The 6,720-nt window shown below is 33.4% G+C and overlaps 1 pseudogene; it reads right to left on the bottom strand.

The window, feature by feature from the left end:
• LOC149884326 (uncharacterized) overlaps nucleotides 1-6,720 on the bottom strand; it is a 395,582-nt pseudogene that overhangs the window by 299,416 nt on the left and 89,446 nt on the right.

Below are 6,720 nucleotides of genomic sequence, written 5' to 3'. Positions count from 1 at the left end.
ATACATACATACATACATACATACATACATACATACATACATACATACATACATACATACATACATACATACATACATACATACATGCATGCATGCATGCATACATACATACATACATACATACATACATACATACATACATACATACATACATACATACATACATACATACATACATACATACATACATACATACATACATACATACATACATACATACATACATACATACATACATACATACATACATACATACATACATACATACATACATACATACATACATACATACATACATATATATGTACTTCTAAGTTAGGAGGGGGGAGGGCGCTGAGACAGAAATTAGGGGGCCTGACGCAGCTGAAATCTTATTAGAAAAAACTGAAACTTTGAGTTAGTTTTGAGGGAAAGGGCAACGCTCCCTCCGCAACATGTCTCTATGCCAGTGTTTATATGCATTAATATTTATCAAGTACCGACTTTGGTTCACTTCCGACTTTCGGTTGTTTATTGTCTTTGGCTTTGCAGAAATGGAGGCTTACTATTTATATTCTCATATATAAAATCTTAAAAAAATATTTGGTTCCATTACATTTTTTATTAATTTATCACTATTTTTCAGACTAGTTATAGCTCTGAAACTTTCAGTGCTTGTAGAGTCCTGGTGAGCTTCTATGTTAAAATTATTTCCAGGGGCGAAGACCCGGGAAAGGGTTGTATTGTACGTACCCGCTTTTTTGCTGCAAAATCTTGCAACTAATTTTTTACTGCTCTCCAAATTAGCTAGAGCTTTAAAACTTTCAGCGGTTGTATAGTCCCAATAACGCTGGGATGTTGAAAATTGAGGGGAAGGGGAGGATCAAAATTAAAGCGTACGTACTTAAATTATGTCTTTTTTTTGATTTCAACTGAAGCATTGTTTCCCAATCACGGAATTTTATTCGTATAAAACCGTCTCTTTTTTTCCATTAACTTACTGACTCAGGGACTAATTAACTGCTCTCTCACAACTTCGGGTAAGTAATGAATATAAAGAAAGGAACAGGAGAAAAACTGCTTTGAGTTACACTAATGACAAGTTTATATTAAAAATTAGTTCGATAATGACCTCTTTTTTTACACCGACTCATTCAAAACAACTCAATTTCTGCAATAAAAAATCTTTCATTAAAATTTAAGATTTGGTTATTTAATGTTAACATGTTAATAAAAGTTTAATTATTGCGTTATTAAAACAATTATTACGTTATTAAGATAATTATTTCGTTAATAAGATAATTATTTGACAAATATAATAAAAAGTGTTGCTAAAATCAATATATAAAAATCGTTAATAGTTAATTGAAAGTTGAAATTAATATTTCTGCATAATGTTTAACTTTATAAAACTCAAAAGCATGGGATGTAACCGGTTTCTTTGTTCATCTTGTATAATTCCTGCTACACTAAATAAACTTTCGGATGCAACTGGAGTTGCACTTAAGCACAAAATCATTTTACAAGCTAGCGTTATAAGTTTATAGGTGTCACCTGTTTGATAAAAGGCCATACACCCATTTTCTTCTATAGCTAATTTGTTTCTCTCATTAACCATCATTAAATGTCCGTCATACTTTTCGAATTCCAAGTTTATTTGATGAATTTAATCCACAAGCAGATTTGTACATGGTTTTATGAAAAATTTATCCGTTAATTGTGATACAAAAGTAATGGTGCATTTTATGTCTTGGTGCATTTCCATTACTCGCATTATTTGACAACTGGTTTGATGGAATTGATGGTGTTAAATGAATGGCATTTTGCGATGAAAAACTAACTTGTTGCATCTGCGGTGTTAATATTTTTTTAATAAAATTTTTTGCTCGAATTATTAAACCAAGACGTTGGGTTATATCTTCCACAAATTCAAATTTTTTATATCGAAAATCAAGATAAGTAGCTGCCACAAAAATATCATCAGTTAAAATATAATTTAGGCAACTTTTTAAAGAATTTAGTAACTGAAATTTTAATGCTTCTATTAGATCTGTAGAGAATTCCATATTAGCTATTTTACTATTCAATAAACTGTAAACAGCTCACGGTTATCATGAAATCCAATATTGCCCACCTAGCTGACCCAAGAATGCCACTTATATGGGGTGATAGTGTACACATCCCAGGGTCACCTGGTGCAAATTTTAAAATCTTTTAGGTACGTCTGCGGGAAAAAAGTGACTTTGAAGTTACAAAAATGGAAAAAATTTACCTTCTTTTTTGACATAGCAAAACCGCTATAAAATCCATACTATTAATCATAGACCAATAAAATTTGGTGGCAATGTAGCCTATGCCAATACCAAGATTTGGGTGAAAGTTTATCCCAATCCCTGCAGTATAACAAAAGTTATGGTAGTTTTAGTGTTGATTTTTTGTTAATTTTTTCACTTCCAGTGCAAAACTTTACTAATTACTGCCTATTACAAGCCCCCAGGCCATAATGTGGCTAACACATGTGCTCTAGTTGAATATACCAACAATATTGTAAAATAAGAATTTTGATGTTCTTACCAAAATTTTTGGTTTCGGGGGTCAAAACTGTTGTTCTTCAATGAGCCCTATTTACACCATATGGACCTTTTTCTATATAAAACATTATATGACAGTACTATTAGTGCCCCATAAGCTTTCTTTTAACTAAACTACTACCTTAGAAGTTAGTTGAGACATTTTAACAGATTTTTTTGATAAAAATTGTAAAAAATCTTGACATTTTTTACTCTAGTAAAATTGCGCTTATTCTACACATGGATTTAGCCCTGAGGATTTGTGAGCAAAGCAAAGAAATGTGTTGAAAACCTTTTGCATGTGATTTTTAACTGGTCAGGGTGGGTTTTATCTCTTTTGTATCTTGACCAATGCTGGTGAAAATCTTGATGTGCAGTCTCAACAGCCTGTTCACTGAATTGTCCTAAGGGCAATTGTTTTATGTTTACAAAGTCCTTGATGCGATGGAATACTGTGTGGATTTTGGGCGTAATGCTTCCAAGTTTGATTGCCAAATATGTAGCTTTAAATTGATCAATCTTGACAGAAAAATCCTTTTCTAGTACATTTCCAAAGCATGAATTCACAACCAAATTAAACTTTTTGAAAGCTTCAATGACAGCAAGAACTTGGGTGTTGGAAGTTTCTTCAGCAAGACATTGTAAAACATCAACATTTTTCAACAATTTTCTGCATTCATTGCCTTTAAAGTGTCCGCCATGATACGGGCTTTGTTGAATGTGAAGCATGGCTGGCCACTTTTCAGCATCAGACCACACAGTTTTGAGAATTTTGAAGAGCTGATTGACTGTGCCCAAAAGAAGGTGTAACTCCATTGGTGGAATGATGTCTAGAATCAGTGTATCTTTAGGTCCATTGATAATTGACTTGTGAACAAAATTGCAAAACATTTTGGCCTTGGCCAACACTCCACCCAATTTTTCAAAAGACTTGAGATTTCTTTTGACTGAACCAAGTATTCTTAAACTGCCTCTGCAAGTAAGGTTCTTTGAGTCAATATCACACCAACAACAAGGGTGCATGCTTGAGTGTGTTTGAAGTCCACAAATAATGTTGGCAACTTTCATGTCACATGCAATAATCATCTTCAGAGCATCTGCATTGATGAGTGACCAGACCTTTTGAATATTAGAATGAGTTTCTGGCAAATCTTCAGAGACTGCTACAAGAATTTGTCTTTTCACACTTGTTGCTTTTGCCGCTCTGGAACTCAAAAGTCGATTTTTAGGTGGTGAGTTCGATTTATCTTGTTCTGTGGAACTCTCAATAACACTGACACAAAACTTGAGGAAACCTTTGCCTCCATCAATTCCTAATTTGACAAAGTAGCCACCTGAAGTTTTTCTAGATTGAATGACTTGACTAACCAGAACAGACAAATCTTTGCAATGAACAACAACATGGGTTGTGTCACAACCTTTGGAATCTGTGGTTTTTAAGTCTGTAAAAGTAAAAAACTCCTTCAGTTGTTGACCAGCCATTTGAAAATTGGTATAAAAGTTGGGCTCAACCATCTTCTTGTCTGATGACTGATGAACAGTTTTCACTAACTTTTTGATCCCATTGTTGGAGAGGGCAGTGTTAATTTGTACATTGATGAGGTCTTGGGTTGTCAATGTTGATGTGGCAGAATGTGATCTTGCTGCACTTGACCCTATAGAAAATTTGCATTTATTACCTCCAGCAAACAAAAATTACAAAAACAATCATTTTATAATTAATCACTTACAAAGTTATAATATTATAACTAATTTTTGCTGACATTGTACCTGGAGTAACAGGGAGTGGATGACCCCCAGATGCTTTTGCTAAACGAAATGTGGCTTTTGGAGATGCTACCTTATTTTCAATCACATTGGATGCTATCTGTTCTGCAGCTTTGGGATCTAATGAAGCCAATTTTTGTATATTTTCCCTGAACTTTAACTGAGAACAATGATGTGGTAACCCCTTACCTAATGGGCTGAGGCAGGTACTGCATCTCACAGCTGGTATTTGATTCACTTTCATTTTTTCATTAGGTTCAGCTTTTTCTGGGAACCTAGACTGTCCAATTTTGCAAATCAAGCAGTCACACACATGACTGCGTGTTTTAGCTCTGACTCGGATAGATTTGAAATCAAACAACTTTGGCAAAGCAACATCCTTTCCTTCCTCTTTTCGTCTTAAGGCAGTTCTGCATGATTCACAAAGACCTTGAGGCACACAAGAGTCACACCCATCAAGATTTGTCTGGTAAATACGACAAACTCGTTCAGCCTGAAAAGCAGTCATCTGTCGGCCACATTTTTGAAGGCAGAGCATGCAGACACACTTTCTGTTCTGCTCATGGTTTCTTGCCTGATTTGGCATCTTAAAGAGTCAGTGGATTGTAGCTGTGTACCTAAACAAATTGAGCTATAATATGAAATTGAAGAATATGATAGACAAACATTAAGAATTCTGGCAATGCTATGCCATTATTAACATTACTATAAGATTCTCTGTAATGTCATCATAAGAGATGCCTGGATTTATTTTGATTGGAGTTCAAGATAATGATAATCTTTAGAATCCTGCCATCTTTGATAATGTGAATTTAACACAATAACATATACGTCACATTGAGGTAGGTGTATTTCAAATAAATAACATATTGCTATATGTAGAGCTACATATTTACCTAAATCAATCCAATTACTTCAGCCTAACAATTTGTATATTATAAAAAATGAAAAACAAAATTTTTTACCACAAACAACGATTTTCAAGTGAAAGGTTTAATAATTTTGGATATTTCTGCAAACGTTTCAGTTCAGTGCCACAAAAACAAAGTCATGTTATGATTTTAACTTTTTACGATATGTACGTCACAGCGTACAAAATCAAAGCAAAATTCAAATCAATCATGTACGCTCTTATTCAAGTGATGATGGGTTGATATTGTTAATTCTTCTTATGCAAAACCCTTTTATTTTTCTAATCATTGTAAAAGCAAAAATGGACCAAGACTAAAATTAAAACACTTAAAACTTTGAAACTGAATTTAAGCATATCTTATGATAGAGTAGAAAAAATGTTCATTTTGAGAATAGTTAGCTGACCAGTGCTTTAAATGTCATGTCAAATAAGTTAAAGAGCGTGAAGATATCACAACAAAAGAATAGAGTTGAATAAATTTTAGAAATTAATTCACTGTTAGTGTAAATTTATTGAACTTTACAACTTGTACATTTGATAATGATTTTGAAAACAAAACACAAAGGAAATTCTAGGCATTTTTAGGTGATTTTATGTATGAAATGGGTTTTTCAACACACAATACATGTTGACCAGTTAAAAATCACATGCAAAAGGTTTTCAACACATTTCTTTGCTTTGCTCACAAATCCTCAGGGCTAAATCCATGTGTAGAATAAGCGCAATTTTACTAGAGTAAAAAATGTCAAGATTTTTTACAATTTTTATCAAAAAAATCTGTTAAAATGTCTCAACTAACTTCTAAGGTAGTAGTTTAGTTAAAAGAAAGCTTATGGGGCACTAATAGTACTGTCATATAATGTTTTATATAGAAAAAGGTCCATATGGTGTAAATAGGGCTCATTGAAGAACAACAGTTTTGACCCCCGAAACCAAAAATTTTGGTAAGAACATCAAAATTCTTATTTTACAATATTGTTGGTATATTCAACTAGAGCACATGTGTTAGCCACATTATGGCCTGGGGGCTTGTAATAGGCAGTAATTAGTAAAGTTTTGCACTGGAAGTGAAAAAATTAACAAAAAATCAACACTAAAACTACCATAACTTTTGTTATACTGCAGGGATTGGGATAAACTTTCACCCAAATCTTGGTATTGGCATAGGCTACATTGCCACCAAATTTTATTGGTCTATGATTAATAGTATGGATTTTATAGCGGTTTTGCTATGTCAAAAAAGAAGGTAAATTTTTTCCATTTTTGTAACTTCAAAGTCACTTTTTTCCCGCAGACGTACCTAAAAGATTTTAAAATTTGCACCAGGTGACCCTGGGATGTGTACACTATCACCCCATATAAGTGGCATTCTTGGGTCAGCTAGGTGGGCAATATTGGATTCCATGATAACCGTGAGCTGGAAATAATAAAGAAAATGTAGGATAATTTCGACCACTCAAGCTTACTGTCAAATCTTTTAGTGATTCAAAC

Source organism: Hydra viridissima, unplaced genomic scaffold, assembly GCF_058129835.1.
Source record: "Hydra viridissima isolate aposymbiotic clone 2 unplaced genomic scaffold, HvirCarnegie_v1 scaffold_9, whole genome shotgun sequence".
Taxonomy (NCBI): domain Eukaryota; kingdom Metazoa; phylum Cnidaria; class Hydrozoa; order Anthoathecata; family Hydridae; genus Hydra; species Hydra viridissima.
This window is presented reverse-complemented; position numbering and strand designations above follow the sequence as displayed.